The sequence below is a fragment of the Microtus pennsylvanicus genome, chromosome 18 (genome assembly GCF_037038515.1).
Source record: "Microtus pennsylvanicus isolate mMicPen1 chromosome 18, mMicPen1.hap1, whole genome shotgun sequence".
NCBI classification, from domain to species: domain Eukaryota; kingdom Metazoa; phylum Chordata; class Mammalia; order Rodentia; family Cricetidae; genus Microtus; species Microtus pennsylvanicus.
The window spans coordinates 43,225,585-43,247,525 of record NC_134596.1 but is presented as its reverse complement, the minus strand read 5'-3'; the positions used below and the strand labels follow the sequence as shown (position 1 = coordinate 43,247,525).

At 39.5% G+C, this 21,941-nt stretch overlaps 1 long non-coding RNA gene across 1 annotated transcript; it reads right to left on the bottom strand.

The window, feature by feature from the left end:
• Positions 1 to 410: 410 nt before the first annotated feature.
• On the bottom strand, positions 411 to 20,380 carry LOC142837402 (uncharacterized). Its single transcript, XR_012908274.1, has 5 exons — positions 20,294 to 20,380; positions 15,347 to 15,559; positions 10,369 to 10,581; positions 5,387 to 5,599; positions 411 to 615 (listed from the first exon to the last, which is right to left on the bottom strand). It is a non-coding gene; the product is annotated as an uncharacterized LOC142837402 (long non-coding RNA).
• Positions 20,381 to 21,941: the final 1,561 nt, after the last annotated feature.

Sequence of the window (21,941 nt, the reverse complement as noted above, 5' to 3'; positions counted from 1 at the left end):
AGTGGCTCCCCACACCCCGCCCCACCCCTAGCCACGCCCTAACCTTAGGCCTAACCCAAACCCTAAGCAAACCCCAATCACAGCACCGCCCACCCCTTAGCAATGCCGCACCCCTGGCCCCGCCACCAACCCTAGCCATGCCCACTCCTAGCACCGCCCACACCTAGCAATGCCTCACACCTGGCCCGCCCCAAACCCAAGCCAGGCCAACTCCTAGCACTGCGCACCCCTGGCCAGCTCCCAACCCCAGCCACGCCCACTCCTAGCACCGCCCACCCCTGTCCCCACCACCACCCCTAGCCCCGCCCACTCCTAGCAGTCTTTTATTTCATCGATATTGAAATAGAAATATAATAATCCCTGCTGGGCCTCTACCTGCTCGTTGACAAAGTCTCCGTTTACCTTTCATAATTAATCCAGAGATCTTTTCTCCATGAGTTTTCATTCTTTGATCCAGTTTGAACCAGTTTGATCCGGTCTGATCAGGCTTGATCCGGTTTTGAACCTGTCTACACTGGTTTGATCCAGTTTGATCCAGGTGCATCCGGTCTGATCCAGTTTTTTTTTACTTGGTTTTTGTCTTAAGAAGAGTCATTCTAAAATAGCATCTTCCCTCTGGATTAAATTAAATTTAAAATTAAAAATTAAAATTATTAAAATTAAAATTCCTGTAGGAGAAATTCAGGAAAGCAATACGAATAGAAGACCACGAAGATTTGGATCCACCCTATTTACATGTTTTTTCTGTAATTTTTTCCTAAACCGTCTTCATTTCCCTTTCCGCTTCTGCTGTTAACTCTCTGGGACTCTGCAAATCTTTGTCGCTATTTGAATTTTTGATTAAATGAATTTTTTTGGAAATCGTTAAGCGTCCCTACCCTGTCTCTCTTAATTTTTTCCCTTCTGTGCCCCTAATTTCTTTAAACCCATTCTGTCACCCGGGTAGTGAATGGATTAATTAATTTCATTAATTAATTTCAGGAGCTGTTTGGGATCCCCATCTAGGCAAAAAATATCTTTGCTGACTCAAACAATCTTTCTAAAGTAAAATCTACAAACTCTAGCACTCGGGTTCACGTGGCAATAAAGTTTTGTGAGAAATAAAGAAAACCTGTTTGGCGTGTTTTTTTTCCATCATCATCATTATTTTTTTTATTATGAAATAAATATTAAAACTTTTTTTTGAGTCAAATAGCAAAATGCAATCCGTAGAATGGTATTTTATAGATTTATGGAATCGCTTGCGTGTGATTTCCAAGGCTTCATTTACAACGTATCGCCTCATGCTCGTGCGGTTGAGCGTTCCCAGTGGGAGTGCAGTCGACTTTTATCTCCCAGTTTGCTGAGCGTTAATATGTGTAGGCACTGGGAAGGCAAATTTTTCTCCATCCTTTTCTTTTTTAAAATATTTATCTATTTGTACACAATATTCTAATTTTGTATTTATTTATTACGGTCACAATATTCTAATTTTATATTTATTTATTATGCACACAATATTCTAATTGTATATTTATTTATTATCTATACAATATTGTAATTTTTACATGTATTTATTATGCATACAATATTCTACTATTTATATGTATCTATTATGTATACAATATTCTAATTTTTATATTTATTTAAAATGTACACAATATTCTAATTTTCATATTTATTTATTAAGTATACAATATTCTAATTTTATATTTATTATGTATACAATATTCTTATTTTATATTTATTATGCACACAATATTCTAATTTTTATATTTATTATGTATACAATATTCTAATTTTTATATTTATTTATTTAATATGTATACAGTATTCTAATTTTGATATTGATTTAGAATGTACACAGATTCTAATTTTCATATTTATTTATTATGCACACAATATTCTAATTTATATATTTATTATGCACACAATATTCTAATTTATATATTTGTTATGCACACAATATTCTAATTTTTATATTTATTATGTATACAATATTGTAATCTTTATATTTATTTATTTAATATGTATACAGTATTCTAATTTTGATATTGATTTAGAATGTACACAAGATTCTAATTTTCATATTTATTTATTATGCACACAATATTCTAATCTATATATTTATTATGCACACAATATTCTAATTTATATATTTGTTATGCACACAATATTCTAATTTTTATATTTATTATGTATACAATATTGTAATCTTTATATTTATTTATTTATTTAATATGTATACAATATTCTAATTTTATGTTTATTAATTATGTATAAAATATTCTAATTTTTACATTTATTTATTATGTATACAATATTCTAATTTTTACATTCATTTATTATGTATACAATGTTCTAATTTTTACATTTATTTATTATGTATACAATATTCTAATTTTATATTTACTTATTATGTATACAGTATTCTGTCTGCGTGTATGCCCTCACGCCAGCAGAGGGCGCCAGAACCCATCACAGATGGTTGTGAGCCACCATGAGGTGGCAGGGACTCGAACCCAGGACCTCTGGGAGAGCAGGCCTTGCTCTTAACCTCTGAGCCATCTCTTCAGCACCAAGAAAAGTTTTAAAATGATTTACAATGTGTTAAAAATATGGGCAGGCTAAAAGTTGAAGTTCTTAAAGTAAAAATCGAAAAATAAGGAATAAAGAGAGTTGCTGGGTGTGGTAGCACAAGCCTGGAGGGCAGAGACAGACAGATCTTCGTGAGTCAATTAAAATTAAATTAAAATCAAGTACAAAAATACAGATACACGGAGAATAGTGACACTCTATGCTATCATGTTATCTTTTCATGGTTTGAGTCGTGAGGAGTGGCAACCGCGGCGAGAAAGGATATTTGTTTATTAATGATTTACTTAATTCAAGGTAAATATTTTTGAAATACCTCGAATGAAATTCAAAAGCAATGTTACTCTGGAGAAGAGTATTTGCTTCTGAAAACGAGAGGCTGTGGGTTCATCCTGTTTTTCAAAGGAAATAATCCTAAATTTTCTTCGGGTCCCTATAAGATGATTCGTGCCCCAAACCAGTAGGAATTATCCAGGAATACCACGCACACATTTCCCCCCAAAAAAATCACTGTGCGTATTTTCCCCTGTTTTTCAAAAAAAAAAAAAAAGACATTTTTTGGTTTTTTTTTTTTTTATAAAGTTGAATATTGTTGTTTCCTCAAGGTCTGTAAAAATTTATTTTACGTTTTCACGGGTAATGTATCAAATTTATAGATCGCCATTGCTGTAGCTCCCATATTTGTTGATCCTACTCCTACAAGACCTTGGGAGATTTTTCAATATTTTTGGGTCCTTTTCAGGTTTTCTTCAAAGCCTTAAAGTCTTATCAAATGGATTTTTCATTATCAGTTATGGTGACCCCAAGTTACTTTATGCTGTTTGTCGCTGTTGTGAAATACAAAGTTTCTCTTGTTTCTCCCTCTGCTTCTCTATCCTTTGTGTATAGAAGAGGTGTTTATTTTTTATTTTTATTTATTTTTAAAAAATATTTATTGATTTATGATGTACACAATATCCTAATTTTTATATTTATTTATTTATTATGTGTACAATATTCTAATTTTCCAGGTGGGAAGCAGATGCGGCGCCGCGGGGACACAGAGCTCTGTCCTCTCCCCTCCCCCGCCCCGCCTCACTGATTGAATACAAACGATCTATTTATTATTCAACATAATTAATCGTCCATGATATTAACTAGTTTTAAATATGAATCTAATTAACATCGATGAAATAGGCGGATGATTGAATATAGATGCAGAGCAGTTGGGGGGGCTGTAAGTGGGGGAAATTGGCAGGCACAGGGGATCATGGGAGATGTAGTCCCGCGGAGCACCGGGCAAACAGGAAGGAAGGAGCCCGGCCTTTGAGGCCAGGGACATCGTGCCGGACCGAGTCCATCCCTGACTACAGTCAAAATGGACGCCCCGGGGAATCATGGGAGATAGCAGCGGGCAGGCAGGAAGGGAGGACCCCGGCCTTTGAGGCCAGGGACATCCTTCTGGACCGAATCATCGCTGACTACAGGCAAAATGGTCGTCACGTGGAATCATGGGAGATGTAGTCCTGCGGAGTAGTGGAGTGGCTCCCCACACCCCGCCCCACCCCTAGCCACGCCCTAACCTTAGGCCTAAACCAAACCCTAAGCAAGCCCCAATCACAGCACCGCCCACCCGGTAGCAATGCCGCACCCCTGGCCCCGCTTCAGCCCTAGCCATGCCCACTCCTAGCACCGCCCACACCTAGCAATGCCTCACACCTGGCCCCCGCTTCAGCCCTAGCCACGCCCCACTCCAAGCACCGCCCACCCCATAGCCATGCCACACACCCCGCTTGGCCCCAACGCCTAGCCACGCCCACTTTTGCACCGCCCACCCCATAGCTCTACCGCACCCCTGGCCCTGCCCCAAACCCTGGCCACGTCCACCCCTAGCAATGCTGCACCCCTGGCCCGCCCCAAACCCAAGCCAGGCCAACTCCTAGCACTGCGCACCCCTGGCCAGCTCCCAACACCAGCCACGCCCACTCCTAGCCCCGCCCACCCCTGTCCCCGCCACCACCCCTGGCCCCGCCCACTCCTAGCAGTCTTTTATTTCATCGATATTGAAATAGAAATATAATAATCCCTGCTGGGCCTCTACCTGCCCAGCAGGAACATCCTGCCGGACCGAGTCCATCCCTGACTACAGTCAAAATAGACGCCCCGGGGAATCATGGTAGATAGCAGTGGGCAGGCAGGAAGGAAGGAGCCCGGCCTTTGAGGCCAGGGACATCCTGCTGGACCGAGTCCATCCCTAACTAAGTCAAAATGGATGCGCCGGGGAATCATGGGAGACAGCAGCGGGCAGGCAGGAAGGAAGGAGCCCAGCCTTTGAGGCCAGGGACATCCTGCTGGACCGAGTCCATCGCTGACTACAGGCAACATCGTCGTCACGAGGAATCATGGGAGATGTAGTCCTGCGGAGTAGTGGAGTGGCTCCCCACACCCCGCCCCACCCCTAGCCACGCCCTAACCTTAGGCCTAACCCAAACCCTAAGCAAACCCCAATCACAGCACCGCCCACCCCTTAGCAATGCCGCACCCCTGGCCCCGCCACCAACCCTAGCCATGCCCACTCCTAGCACCGCCCACACCTAGCAATGCCTCACACCTGGCCCGCCCCAAACCCAAGCCAGGCCAACTCCTAGCACTGCGCACCCCTGGCCAGCTCCCAACCCCAGCCACGCCCACTCCTAGCACCGCCCACCCCTGTCCCCACCACCACCCCTAGCCCCGCCCACTCCTAGCAGTCTTTTATTTCATCGATATTGAAATAGAAATATAATAATCCCTGCTGGGCCTCTACCTGCTCGTTGACAAAGTCTCCGTTTACCTTTCATAATTAATCCAGAGATCTTTTCTCCATGAGTTTTCATTCTTTGATCCAGTTTGAACCAGTTTGATCCGGTCTGATCAGGCTTGATCCGGTTTTGAACCTGTCTACACTGGTTTGATCCAGTTTGATCCAGGTGCATCCGGTCTGATCCAGTTTTTTTTTACTTGGTTTTTGTCTTAAGAAGAGTCATTCTAAAATAGCATCTTCCCTCTGGATTAAATTAAATTTAAAATTAAAAATTAAAATTATTAAAATTAAAATTCCTGTAGGAGAAATTCAGGAAAGCAATACGAATAGAAGACCACGAAGATTTGGATCCACCCTATTTACATGTTTTTTCTGTAATTTTTTCCTAAACCGTCTTCATTTCCCTTTCCGCTTCTGCTGTTAACTCTCTGGGACTCTGCAAATCTTTGTCGCTATTTGAATTTTTGATTAAATGAATTTTTTTGGAAATCGTTAAGCGTCCCTACCCTGTCTCTCTTAATTTTTTCCCTTCTGTGCCCCTAATTTCTTTAAACCCATTCTGTCACCCGGGTAGTGAATGGATTAATTAATTTCATTAATTAATTTCAGGAGCTGTTTGGGATCCCCATCTAGGCAAAAAATATCTTTGCTGACTCAAACAATCTTTCTAAAGTAAAATCTACAAACTCTAGCACTCGGGTTCACGTGGCAATAAAGTTTTGTGAGAAATAAAGAAAACCTGTTTGGCGTGTTTTTTTTCCATCATCATCATTATTTTTTTTATTATGAAATAAATATTAAAACTTTTTTTTGAGTCAAATAGCAAAATGCAATCCGTAGAATGGTATTTTATAGATTTATGGAATCGCTTGCGTGTGATTTCCAAGGCTTCATTTACAACGTATCGCCTCATGCTCGTGCGGTTGAGCGTTCCCAGTGGGAGTGCAGTCGACTTTTATCTCCCAGTTTGCTGAGCGTTAATATGTGTAGGCACTGGGAAGGCAAATTTTTCTCCATCCTTTTCTTTTTTAAAATATTTATCTATTTGTACACAATATTCTAATTTTGTATTTATTTATTACGGTCACAATATTCTAATTTTATATTTATTTATTATGCACACAATATTCTAATTGTATATTTATTTATTATCTATACAATATTGTAATTTTTACATGTATTTATTATGCATACAATATTCTACTATTTATATGTATCTATTATGTATACAATATTCTAATTTTTATATTTATTTAAAATGTACACAATATTCTAATTTTCATATTTATTTATTAAGTATACAATATTCTAATTTTATATTTATTATGTATACAATATTCTTATTTTATATTTATTATGCACACAATATTCTAATTTTTATATTTATTATGTATACAATATTCTAATTTTTATATTTATTTATTTAATATGTATACAGTATTCTAATTTTGATATTGATTTAGAATGTACACAGATTCTAATTTTCATATTTATTTATTATGCACACAATATTCTAATTTATATATTTATTATGCACACAATATTCTAATTTATATATTTGTTATGCACACAATATTCTAATTTTTATATTTATTATGTATACAATATTGTAATCTTTATATTTATTTATTTAATATGTATACAGTATTCTAATTTTGATATTGATTTAGAATGTACACAAGATTCTAATTTTCATATTTATTTATTATGCACACAATATTCTAATCTATATATTTATTATGCACACAATATTCTAATTTATATATTTGTTATGCACACAATATTCTAATTTTTATATTTATTATGTATACAATATTGTAATCTTTATATTTATTTATTTATTTATTTAATATGTATACAATATTCTAATTTTATGTTTATTAATTATGTATAAAATATTCTAATTTTTACATTTATTTATTATGTATACAATATTCTAATTTTTACATTCATTTATTATGTATACAATGTTCTAATTTTTACATTTATTTATTATGTATACAATATTCTAATTTTATATTTACTTATTATGTATACAGTATTCTGTCTGCGTGTATGCCCTCACGCCAGCAGAGGGCGCCAGAACCCATCACAGATGGTTGTGAGCCACCATGAGGTGGCAGGGACTCGAACCCAGGACCTCTGGGAGAGCAGGCCTTGCTCTTAACCTCTGAGCCATCTCTTCAGCACCAAGAAAAGTTTTAAAATGATTTACAATGTGTTAAAAATATGGGCAGGCTAAAAGTTGAAGTTCTTAAAGTAAAAATCGAAAAATAAGGAATAAAGAGAGTTGCTGGGTGTGGTAGCACAAGCCTGGAGGGCAGAGACAGACAGATCTTCGTGAGTCAATTAAAATTAAATTAAAATCAAGTACAAAAATACAGATACACGGAGAATAGTGACACTCTATGCTATCATGTTATCTTTTCATGGTTTGAGTCGTGAGGAGTGGCAACCGCGGTGAGAAAGGATATTTGTTTATTAATGAATTACTTAATTCAAGGTAAATATTTTTGAAATACCTCGAATGAAATTCAAAAGCAATGTTACTCTGGAGAAGAGTATTTGCTTCTGAAAACGAGAGGCTGTGGGTTCATCCTGTTTTTCAAAGGAAATAATCCTAAATTTTCTTCGGGTCCCTATAAGATGATTCGTGCCCCAAACCAGTAGGAATTATCCAGGAATACCACGCACACATTTCCCCCCAAAAAAATCACTGTGCGTATTTTCCCCTGTTTTTCAAAAAAAAAAAGACATTTTTTGGTTTTTTTTTTTTTATAAAGTTGAATATTGTTGTTTCCTCAAGGTCTGTAAAAATTTATTTTACGTTTTCACGGGTAATGTATCAAATTTATAGATCGCCATTGCTGTAGCTCCCATATTTGTTGATCCTACTCCTACAAGACCTTGGGAGATTTTTCAATATTTTTGGGTCCTTTTCAGGTTTTCTTCAAAGCCTTAAAGTCTTATCAAATGGATTTTTCATTATCAGTTATGGTGACCCCAAGTTACTTTATGCTGTTTGTCGCTGTTGTGAAATACAAAGTTTCTCTTGTTTCTCCCTCTGCTTCTCTATCCTTTGTGTATAGAAGAGGTGTTTATTTTTTATTTTTATTTATTTTTAAAAAATATTTATTGATTTATGATGTACACAATATCCTAATTTTTATATTTATTTATTTATTATGTGTACAATATTCTAATTTTCCAGGTGGGAAGCAGATGCGGCGCCGCGGGGACACAGAGCTCTGTCCTCTCCCCTCCCCCGCCCCGCCTCACTGATTGAATACAAACGATCTATTTATTATTCAACATAATTAATCGTCCATGATATTAACTAGTTTTAAATATGAATCTAATTAACATCGATGAAATAGGCGGATGATTGAATATAGATGCAGAGCAGTTGGGGGGGCTGTAAGTGGGGGAAATTGGCAGGCACAGGGGATCATGGGAGATGTAGTCCCGCGGAGCACCGGGCAAACAGGAAGGAAGGAGCCCGGCCTTTGAGGCCAGGGACATCGTGCCGGACCGAGTCCATCCCTGACTACAGTCAAAATGGACGCCCCGGGGAATCATGGGAGATAGCAGCGGGCAGGCAGGAAGGGAGGACCCCGGCCTTTGAGGCCAGGGACATCCTTCTGGACCGAATCATCGCTGACTACAGGCAAAATGGTCGTCACGTGGAATCATGGGAGATGTAGTCCTGCGGAGTAGTGGAGTGGCTCCCCACACCCCGCCCCACCCCTAGCCACGCCCTAACCTTAGGCCTAAACCAAACCCTAAGCAAGCCCCAATCACAGCACCGCCCACCCGGTAGCAATGCCGCACCCCTGGCCCCGCTTCAGCCCTAGCCATGCCCACTCCTAGCACCGCCCTCACCTAGCAATGCCTCACACCTGGCCCCGCTTCAGCCCTAGCCACGCCCCACTCCAAGCACCGCCCACCCCATAGCCATGCCACACACCCCGCTTGGCCCCAACGCCTAGCCACGCCCACTTTTGCACCGCCCACCCCATAGCTCTACCGCACCCCTGGCCCTGCCCCAAACCCTGGCCACGTCCACCCCTAGCAATGCTGCACCCCTGGCCCGCCCCAAACCCAAGCCAGGCCAACTCCTAGCACTGCGCACCCCTGGCCAGCTCCCAACACCAGCCACGCCCACTCCTAGCCCCGCCCACCCCTGTCCCCGCCACCACCCCTGGCCCCGCCCACTCCTAGCAGTCTTTTATTTCATCGATATTGAAATAGAAATATAATAATCCCTGCTGGGCCTCTACCTGCCCAGCAGGAACATCCTGCCGGACCGAGTCCATCCCTGACTACAGTCAAAATAGACGCCCCGGGGAATCATGGTAGATAGCAGTGGGCAGGCAGGAAGGAAGGAGCCCGGCCTTTGAGGCCAGGGACATCCTGCTGGACCGAGTCCATCCCTAACTAAGTCAAAATGGATGCGCCGGGGAATCATGGGAGACAGCAGCGGGCAGGCAGGAAGGAAGGAGCCCAGCCTTTGAGGCCAGGGACATCCTGCTGGACCGAGTCCATCGCTGACTACAGGCAACATCGTCGTCACGAGGAATCATGGGAGATGTAGTCCTGCGGAGTAGTGGAGTGGCTCCCCACACCCCGCCCCACCCCTAGCCACGCCCTAACCTTAGGCCTAACCCAAACCCTAAGCAAACCCCAATCACAGCACCGCCCACCCCTTAGCAATGCCGCACCCCTGGCCCCGCCACCAACCCTAGCCATGCCCACTCCTAGCACCGCCCACACCTAGCAATGCCTCACACCTGGCCCGCCCCAAACCCAAGCCAGGCCAACTCCTAGCACTGCGCACCCCTGGCCAGCTCCCAACCCCAGCCACGCCCACTCCTAGCACCGCCCACCCCTGTCCCCACCACCACCCCTAGCCCCGCCCACTCCTAGCAGTCTTTTATTTCATCGATATTGAAATAGAAATATAATAATCCCTGCTGGGCCTCTACCTGCTCGTTGACAAAGTCTCCGTTTACCTTTCATAATTAATCCAGAGATCTTTTCTCCATGAGTTTTCATTCTTTGATCCAGTTTGAACCAGTTTGATCCGGTCTGATCAGGCTTGATCCGGTTTTGAACCTGTCTACACTGGTTTGATCCAGTTTGATCCAGGTGCATCCGGTCTGATCCAGTTTTTTTTTACTTGGTTTTTGTCTTAAGAAGAGTCATTCTAAAATAGCATCTTCCCTCTGGATTAAATTAAATTTAAAATTAAAAATTAAAATTATTAAAATTAAAATTCCTGTAGGAGAAATTCAGGAAAGCAATACGAATAGAAGACCACGAAGATTTGGATCCACCCTATTTACATGTTTTTTCTGTAATTTTTTCCTAAACCGTCTTCATTTCCCTTTCCGCTTCTGCTGTTAACTCTCTGGGACTCTGCAAATCTTTGTCGCTATTTGAATTTTTGATTAAATGAATTTTTTTGGAAATCGTTAAGCGTCCCTACCCTGTCTCTCTTAATTTTTTCCCTTCTGTGCCCCTAATTTCTTTAAACCCATTCTGTCACCCGGGTAGTGAATGGATTAATTAATTTCATTAATTAATTTCAGGAGCTGTTTGGGATCCCCATCTAGGCAAAAAATATCTTTGCTGACTCAAACAATCTTTCTAAAGTAAAATCTACAAACTCTAGCACTCGGGTTCACGTGGCAATAAAGTTTTGTGAGAAATAAAGAAAACCTGTTTGGCGTGTTTTTTTTCCATCATCATCATTATTTTTTTTATTATGAAATAAATATTAAAACTTTTTTTTGAGTCAAATAGCAAAATGCAATCCGTAGAATGGTATTTTATAGATTTATGGAATCGCTTGCGTGTGATTTCCAAGGCTTCATTTACAACGTATCGCCTCATGCTCGTGCGGTTGAGCGTTCCCAGTGGGAGTGCAGTCGACTTTTATCTCCCAGTTTGCTGAGCGTTAATATGTGTAGGCACTGGGAAGGCAAATTTTTCTCCATCCTTTTCTTTTTTAAAATATTTATCTATTTGTACACAATATTCTAATTTTGTATTTATTTATTACGGTCACAATATTCTAATTTTATATTTATTTATTATGCACACAATATTCTAATTGTATATTTATTTATTATCTATACAATATTGTAATTTTTACATGTATTTATTATGCATACAATATTCTACTATTTATATGTATCTATTATGTATACAATATTCTAATTTTTATATTTATTTAAAATGTACACAATATTCTAATTTTCATATTTATTTATTAAGTATACAATATTCTAATTTTATATTTATTATGTATACAATATTCTTATTTTATATTTATTATGCACACAATATTCTAATTTTTATATTTATTATGTATACAATATTCTAATTTTTATATTTATTTATTTAATATGTATACAGTATTCTAATTTTGATATTGATTTAGAATGTACACAGATTCTAATTTTCATATTTATTTATTATGCACACAATATTCTAATTTATATATTTATTATGCACACAATATTCTAATTTATATATTTGTTATGCACACAATATTCTAATTTTTATATTTATTATGTATACAATATTGTAATCTTTATATTTATTTATTTAATATGTATACAGTATTCTAATTTTGATATTGATTTAGAATGTACACAAGATTCTAATTTTCATATTTATTTATTATGCACACAATATTCTAATTTATATATTTATTATGCACACAATATTCTAATTTATATATTTGTTATGCACACAATATTCTAATTTTTATATTTATTATGTATACAATATTGTAATCTTTATATTTATTTATTTATTTAATATGTATACAATATTCTAATTTTATGTTTATTAATTATGTATAAAATATTCTAATTTTTACATTTATTTATTATGTATACAATATTCTAATTTTTACATTCATTTATTATGTATACAATGTTCTAATTTTTACATTTATTTATTATGTATACAATATTCTAATTTTATATTTACTTATTATGTATACAGTATTCTGTCTGCGTGTATGCCCTCACGCCAGCAGAGGGCGCCAGAACCCATCACAGATGGTTGTGAGCCACCATGAGGTGGCAGGGACTCGAACCCAGGACCTCTGGGAGAGCAGGCCTTGCTCTTAACCTCTGAGCCATCTCTTCAGCACCAAGAAAAGTTTTAAAATGATTTACAATGTGTTAAAAATATGGGCAGGCTAAAAGTTGAAGTTCTTAAAGTAAAAATCGAAAAATAAGGAATAAAGAGAGTTGCTGGGTGTGGTAGCACAAGCCTGGAGGGCAGAGACAGACAGATCTTCGTGAGTCAATTAAAATTAAATTAAAATCAAGTACAAAAATACAGATACACGGAGAATAGTGACACTCTATGCTATCATGTTATCTTTTCATGGTTTGAGTCGTGAGGAGTGGCAACCGCGGCGAGAAAGGATATTTGTTTATTAATGAATTACTTAATTCAAGGTAAATATTTTTGAAATACCTCGAATGAAATTCAAAAGCAATGTTACTCTGGAGAAGAGTATTTGCTTCTGAAAACGAGAGGCTGTGGGTTCATCCTGTTTTTCAAAGGAAATAATCCTAAATTTTCTTCGGGTCCCTATAAGATGATTCGTGCCCCAAACCAGTAGGAATTATCCAGGAATACCACGCACACATTTCCCCCCAAAAAAATCACTGTGCGTATTTTCCCCTGTTTTTCAAAAAAAAAAAAGACATTTTTTGGTTTTTTTTTTTTATAAAGTTGAATATTGTTGTTTCCTCAAGGTCTGTAAAAATTTATTTTACGTTTTCACGGGTAATGTATCAAATTTATAGATCGCCATTGCTGTAGCTCCCATATTTGTTGATCCTACTCCTACAAGACCTTGGGAGATTTTTCAATATTTTTGGGTCCTTTTCAGGTTTTCTTCAAAGCCTTAAAGTCTTATCAAATGGATTTTTCATTATCAGTTATGGTGACCCCAAGTTACTTTATGCTGTTTGTCGCTGTTGTGAAATACAAAGTTTCTCTTGTTTCTCCCTCTGCTTCTCTATCCTTTGTGTATAGAAGAGGTGTTTATTTTTTATTTTTATTTATTTTTAAAAAATATTTATTGATTTATGATGTACACAATATCCTAATTTTTATATTTATTTATTTATTATGTGTACAATATTCTAATTTTCCAGGTGGGAAGCAGATGCGGCGCCGCGGGGACACAGAGCTCTGTCCTCTCCCCTCCCCCGCCCCGCCTCACTGATTGAATACAAACGATCTATTTATTATTCAACATAATTAATCGTCCATGATATTAACTAGTTTTAAATATGAATCTAATTAACATCGATGAAATAGGCGGATGATTGAATATAGATGCAGAGCAGTTGGGGGGGCTGTAAGTGGGGGAAATTGGCAGGCACAGGGGATCATGGGAGATGTAGTCCCGCGGAGCACCGGGCAAACAGGAAGGAAGGAGCCCGGCCTTTGAGGCCAGGGACATCGTGCCGGACCGAGTCCATCCCTGACTACAGTCAAAATGGACGCCCCGGGGAATCATGGGAGATAGCAGCGGGCAGGCAGGAAGGGAGGACCCCGGCCTTTGAGGCCAGGGACATCCTTCTGGACCGAATCATCGCTGACTACAGGCAAAATGGTCGTCACGTGGAATCATGGGAGATGTAGTCCTGCGGAGTAGTGGAGTGGCTCCCCACACCCCGCCCCACCCCTAGCCACGCCCTAACCTTAGGCCTAAACCAAACCCTAAGCAAGCCCCAATCACAGCACCGCCCACCCGGTAGCAATGCCGCACCCCTGGCCCCGCTTCAGCCCTAGCCATGCCCACTCCTAGCACCGCCCACACCTAGCAATGCCTCACACCTGGCCCCGCTTCAGCCCTAGCCACGCCCCACTCCAAGCACCGCCCACCCCATAGCCATGCCACACACCCCGCTTGGCCCCAACGCCTAGCCACGCCCACTTTTGCACCGCCCACCCCATAGCTCTACCGCACCCCTGGCCCTGCCCCAAACCCTGGCCACGTCCACCCCTAGCAATGCTGCACCCCTGGCCCGCCCCAAACCCAAGCCAGGCCAACTCCTAGCACTGCGCACCCCTGGCCAGCTCCCAACACCAGCCACGCCCACTCCTAGCCCCGCCCACCCCTGTCCCCGCCACCACCCCTGGCCCCGCCCACTCCTAGCAGTCTTTTATTTCATCGATATTGAAATAGAAATATAATAATCCCTGCTGGGCCTCTACCTGCCCAGCAGGAACATCCTGCCGGACCGAGTCCATCCCTGACTACAGTCAAAATAGACGCCCCGGGGAATCATGGTAGATAGCAGTGGGCAGGCAGGAAGGAAGGAGCCCGGCCTTTGAGGCCAGGGACATCCTGCTGGACCGAGTCCATCCCTAACTAAGTCAAAATGGATGCGCCGGGGAATCATGGGAGACAGCAGCGGGCAGGCAGGAAGGAAGGAGCCCAGCCTTTGAGGCCAGGGACATCCTGCTGGACCGAGTCCATCGCTGACTACAGGCAACATCGTCGTCACGAGGAATCATGGGAGATGTAGTCCTGCGGAGTAGTGGAGTGGCTCCCCACACCCCGCCCCACCCCTAGCCACGCCCTAACCTTAGGCCTAACCCAAACCCTAAGCAAACCCCAATCACAGCACCGCCCACCCCTTAGCAATGCCGCACCCCTGGCCCCGCCACCAACCCTAGCCATGCCCACTCCTAGCACCGCCCACACCTAGCAATGCCTCACACCTGGCCCGCCCCAAACCCAAGCCAGGCCAACTCCTAGCACTGCGCACCCCTGGCCAGCTCCCAACCCCAGCCACGCCCACTCCTAGCACCGCCCACCCCTGTCCCCACCACCACCCCTAGCCCCGCCCACTCCTAGCAGTCTTTTATTTCATCGATATTGAAATAGAAATATAATAATCCCTGCTGGGCCTCTACCTGCTCGTTGACAAAGTCTCCGTTTACCTTTCATAATTAATCCAGAGATCTTTTCTCCATGAGTTTTCATTCTTTGATCCAGTTTGAACCAGTTTGATCCGGTCTGATCAGGCTTGATCCGGTTTTGAACCTGTCTACACTGGTTTGATCCAGTTTGATCCAGGTGCATCCGGTCTGATCCAGTTTTTTTTTACTTGGTTTTTGTCTTAAGAAGAGTCATTCTAAAATAGCATCTTCCCTCTGGATTAAATTAAATTTAAAATTAAAAATTAAAATTATTAAAATTAAAATTCCTGTAGGAGAAATTCAGGAAAGCAATACGAATAGAAGACCACGAAGATTTGGATCCACCCTATTTACATGTTTTTTCTGTAATTTTTTCCTAAACCGTCTTCATTTCCCTTTCCGCTTCTGCTGTTAACTCTCTGGGACTCTGCAAATCTTTGTCGCTATTTGAATTTTTGATTAAATGAATTTTTTTGGAAATCGTTAAGCGTCCCTACCCTGTCTCTCTTAATTTTTTCCCTTCTGTGCCCCTAATTTCTTTAAACCCATTCTGTCACCCGGGTAGTGAATGGATTAATTAATTTCATTAATTAATTTCAGGAGCTGTTTGGGATCCCCATCTAGGCAAAAAATATCTTTGCTGACTCAAACAATCTTTCTAAAGTAAAATCTACAAACTCTAGCACTCGGGTTCACGTGGCAATAAAGTTTTGTGAGAAATAAAGAAAACCTGTTTGGCGTGTTTTTTTTCCATCATCATCATTATTTTTTTTATTATGAAATAAATATTAAAACTTTTTTTTGAGTCAAATAGCAAAATGCAATCCGTAGAATGGTATTTTATAGATTTATGGAATCGCTTGCGTGTGATTTCCAAGGCTTCATTTACAACGTATCGCCTCATGCTCGTGCGGTTGAGCGTTCCCAGTGGGAGTGCAGTCGACTTTTATCTCCCAGTTTGCTGAGCGTTAATATGTGTAGGCACTGGGAAGGCAAATTTTTCTCCATCCTTTTCTTTTTTAAAATATTTATCTATTTGTACACAATATTCTAATTTTGTATTTATTTATTACGGTCACAATATTCTAATTTTATATTTATTTATTATGCACACAATATTCTAATTGTATATTTATTTATTATCTATACAATATTGTAATTTTTACATGTATTTATTATGCATACAATATTCTACTATTTATATGTATCTATTATGTATACAATATTCTAATTTTTATATTTATTTAAAATGTACACAATATTCTAATTTTCATATTTATTTATTAAGTATACAATATTCTAATTTTATATTTATTATGTATACAATATTCTTATTTTATATTTATTATGCACACAATATTCTAATTTTTATATTTATTATGTATACAATATTCTAATTTTTATATTTATTTATTTAATATGTATACAGTATTCTAATTTTGATATTGATTTAGAATGTACACAGATTCTAATTTTCATATTTATTTATTATGCACACAATATTCTAATTTATATATTTATTATGCACACAATATTCTAATTTATATATTTGTTATGCACACAATATTCTAATTTTTATATTTATTATGTATACAATATTGTAATCTTTATATTTATTTATTTAATATGTATACAGTATTCTAATTTTGATATTGATTTAGAATGTACACAAGATTCTAATTTTCATATTTATTTATTATGCACACAATATTCTAATTTATATATTTATTATGCACACAATATTCTAATTTATATATTTGTTATGCACACAATATTCTAATTTTTATATTTATTATGTATACAATATTGTAATCTTTATATTTATTTATTTATTTAATATGTATACAATATTCTAATTTTATGTTTATTAATTATGTATACAATATTCTAATTTTTACATTCATTTATTATGTATACAATGTTCTAATTTTTACATTTATTTATTATGTATACAATATTCTAATTTTATATTTACTTATTATGTATACAGTATTCTGTCTGCGTGTATGCCCTCACGCCAGCAGAGGGCGCCAGAACCCATCACAGATGGTTGTGAGCCACCATGAGGTGGCAGGGACTCGAACCCAGGACCTCTGGGAGAGCAGGCCGTGCTCTTAACCTCTGAGCCATCTCTTCAGCACCAAGAAAAGTTTTAAAATGATTTACAATGTGTTAAAAATATGGGCAGGCTAAAAGTTGAAGTTCTTAAAGTAAAAATCGAAAAATAAGGAATAAAGAGAGTTGCTGGGTGTGGTAGCACAAGCCTGGAGGGCAGAGACAGACAGATCTTCGTGAGTCAATTAAAATTAAATTAAAATCAAGTACAAAAATACAGATACACGGAGAATAGTGACACTCTATGCTATCATGTTATCTTTTCATGGTTTGAGTCGTGAGGAGTGGCAACCGCGGCGAGAAAGGATATTTGTTTATTAATGATTTACTTAATTCAAGGTAAATATTTTTGAAATACCTCGAATGAAATTCAAAAGCAATGTTACTCTGGAGAAGAGTATTTGCTTCTGAAAACGAGAGGCTGTGGGTTCATCCTGTTTTTCAAAGGAAATAATCCTAAATTTTCTTCGGGTCCCTATAAGATGATTCGTGCCCCAAACCAGTAGGAATTATCCAGGAATACCACGCACACATTTCCCCCCAAAAAAATCACTGTGCGTATTTTCCCCTGTTTTTCAAAAAAAAAAAAAAAGACATTTTTTGGTTTTTTTTTTTTTTATAAAGTTGAATATTGTTGTTTCCTCAAGGTCTGTAAAAATTTATTTTACGTTTTCACGGGTAATGTATCAAATTTATAGATCGCCATTGCTGTAGCTCCCATATTTGTTGATCCTACTCCTACAAGACCTTGGGAGATTTTTCAATATTTTTGGGTCCTTTTCAGGTTTTCTTCAAAGCCTTAAAGTCTTATCAAATGGATTTTTCATTATCAGTTATGGTGACCCCAAGTTACTTTATGCTGTTTGTCGCTGTTGTGAAATACAAAGTTTCTCTTGTTTCTCCCTCTGCTTCTCTATCCTTTGTGTATAGAAGAGGTGTTTATTTTTTATTTTTATTTATTTTTAAAAAATATTTATTGATTTATGATGTACACAATATCCTAATTTTTATATTTATTTATTTATTATGTGTACAATATTCTAATTTTCCAGGTGGGAAGCAGATGCGGCGCCGCGGGGACACAGAGCTCTGTCCTCTCCCCTCCCCCGCCCCGCCTCACTGATTGAATACAAACGATCTATTTATTATTCAACATAATTAATCGTCCATGATATTAACTAGTTTTAAATATGAATCTAATTAACATCGATGAAATAGGCGGATGATTGAATATAGATGCAGAGCAGTTGGGGGGGCTGTAAGTGGGGGAAATTGGCAGGCACAGGGGATCATGGGAGATGTAGTCCCGCGGAGCACCGGGCAAACAGGAAGGAAGGAGCCCGGCCTTTGAGGCCAGGGACATCGTGCCGGACCGAGTCCATCCCTGACTACAGTCAAAATGGACGCCCCGGGGAATCATGGGAGATAGCAGCGGGCAGGCAGGAAGGGAGGACCCCGGCCTTTGAGGCCAGGGACATCCTTCTGGACCGAATCATCGCTGACTACAGGCAAAATGGTCGTCACGTGGAATCATGGGAGATGTAGTCCTGCGGAGTAGTGGAGTGGCTCCCCACACCCCGCCCCACCCCTAGCCACGCCCTAACCTTAGGCCTAAACCAAACCCTAAGCAAGCCCCAATCACAGCACCGCCCACCCGGTAGCAATGCCGCACCCCTGGCCCCGCTTCAGCCCTAGCCATGCCCACTCCTAGCACCGCCCTCACCTAGCAATGCCTCACACCTGGCCCCGCTTCAGCCCTAGCCACGCCCCACTCCAAGCACCGCCCACCCCATAGCCATGCCACACACCCCGCTTGGCCCCAACGCCTAGCCACGCCCACTTTTGCACCGCCCACCCCATAGCTCTACCGCACCCCTGGCCCTGCCCCAAACCCTGGCCACGTCCACCCCTAGCAATGCTGCACCCCTGGCCCGCCCCAAACCCAAGCCAGGCCAACTCCTAGCACTGCGCACCCCTGGCCAGCTCCCAACACCAGCCACGCCCACTCCTAGCCCCGCCCACCCCTGTCCCCGCCACCACCCCTGGCCCCGCCCACTCCTAGCAGTCTTTTATTTCATCGATATTGAAATAGAAATATAATAATCCCTGCTGGGCCTCTACCTGCCCAGCAGGAACATCCTGCCGGACCGAGTCCATCCCTGACTACAGTCAAAATAGACGCCCCGGGGAATCATGGTAGATAGCAGTGGGCAGGCAGGAAGGAAGGAGCCCGGCCTTTGAGGCCAGGGACATCCTGCTGGACCGAGTCCATCCCTAACTAAGTCAAAATGGATGCGCCGGGGAATCATGGGAGACAGCAGCGGGCAGGCAGGAAGGAAGGAGCCCAGCCTTTGAGGCCAGGGACATCCTGCTGGACCGAGTCCATCGCTGACTACAGGCAACATCGTCGTCACGAGGAATCATGGGAGATGTAGTCCTGCGGAATAGTGGAGTGGCTCCCCACACCCCGCCCCACCCCTAGCCACGCCCTAACCTTAGGCCTAACCCAAACCCTAAGCAAACCCCAATCACAGCACCGCCCACCCCTTAGCAATGCCGCACCCCTGGCCCCGCCACCAACCCTAGCCATGCCCACTCCTAGCACCGCCCACACCTAGCAATGCCTCACACCTGGCCCGCCCCAAACCCAAGCCAGGCCAACTCCTAGCACTGCGCACCCCTGGCCAGCTCCCAACCCCAGCCACGCCCACTCCTAGCACCGCCCACCCCTGTCCCCACCACCACCCCTAGCCCCGCCCACTCCTAGCAGTCTTTTATTTCATCGATATTGAAATAGAAATATAATAATCCCTGCTGGGCCTCTACCTGCTCGTTGACAAAGTCTCCGTTTACCTTTCATAATTAATCCAGAGATCTTTTCTCCATGAGTTTTCATTCTTTGATCCAGTTTGAACCAGTTTGATCCGGTCTGATCAGGCTTGATCCGGTTTTGAACCTGTCTACACTGGTTTGATCCAGTTTGATCCAGGTGCATCCGGTCTGATCCAGTTGTTTTTTACTTGGTTTTTGTCTTAAGAAGAGTCATTCTAAAATAGCATCTTCCCTCTGGATTAAATTAAATTTAAAATTAAAAATTAAAATTATTAAAATTAAAATTCCTGTAGGAGAAATTCAGGAAAGCAATACGAATAGAAGACCACGAAGATTTGGATCCACCCTATTTACATGTTTTTTCTGTAATTTTTTCCTAAACCGTCTTCATTTCCCTTTCCGCTTCTGCTGTTAACTCTCTGGGACTCTGCAAATCTTTGTCGCTATTTGAATTTTTGATTAAATGAATTTTTTTGGAAATCGTTAAGCGTCCCTACCCTGTCTCTCTTAATTTTTTCCCTTCTGTGCCCCTAATTTCTTTAAACCCATTCTGTCACCCGGGTAGTGAATGGATTAATTAATTTCATTAATTAATTTCAGGAGCTGTTTGGGATCCCCATCTAGGCAAAAAATATCTTTGCTGACTCAAACAATCTTTCTAAAGTAAAATCTACAAACTCTAGCACTCGGGTTCACGTGGCAATAAAGTTTTGTGAGAAATAAAGAAAACCTGTTTGGCGTGTTTTTTTTCCATCATCATCATTATTTTTTTTATTATGAAATAAATATTAAAACTTTTTTTTGAGTCAAATAGCAAAATGCAATCCGTAGAATGGTATTTTATAGATTTATGGAATCGCTTGCGTGTGATTTCCAAGGCTTCATTTACAACGTATCGCCTCATGCTCGTGCGGTTGAGCGTTCCCAATGGGAGTGCAGTCGACTTTTATCTCCCAGTTTGCTGAGCGTTAATATGTGTAGGCACTGGGAAGGCAAATTTTTCTCCATCCTTTTCTTTTTTAAAATATTTATCTATTTGTACACAATATTCTAATTTTGTATTTATTTATTACGGTCACAATATTCTAATTTTATATTTATTTATTATGCACACAATATTCTAATTGTATATTTATTTATTATCTATACAATATTGTAATTTTTACATGTATTTATTATGCATACAATATTCTACTATTTATATGTATCTATTATGTATACAATATTCTAATTTTTATATTTATTTAAAATGTACACAATATTCTAATTTTCATATTTATTTATTAAGTATACAATATTCTAATTTTATATTTATTATGTATACAATATTCTTATTTTATATTTATTATGCACACAATATTCTAATTTTTATATTTATTATGTATACAATATTCTAATTTTTATATTTATTTATTTAATATGTATACAGTATTCTAATTTTGATATTGATTTAGAATGTACACAAGATTCTAATTTTCATATTTATTTATTATGCACACAATATTCTAATTTATATATTTATTATGCACACAATATTCTAATTTATATATTTGTTATGCACACAATATTCTAATTTTTATATTTATTATGTATACAATATTGTAATCTTTATATTTATTTATTTAATATGTATACAGTATTCTAATTTTGATATTGATTTAGAATGTAC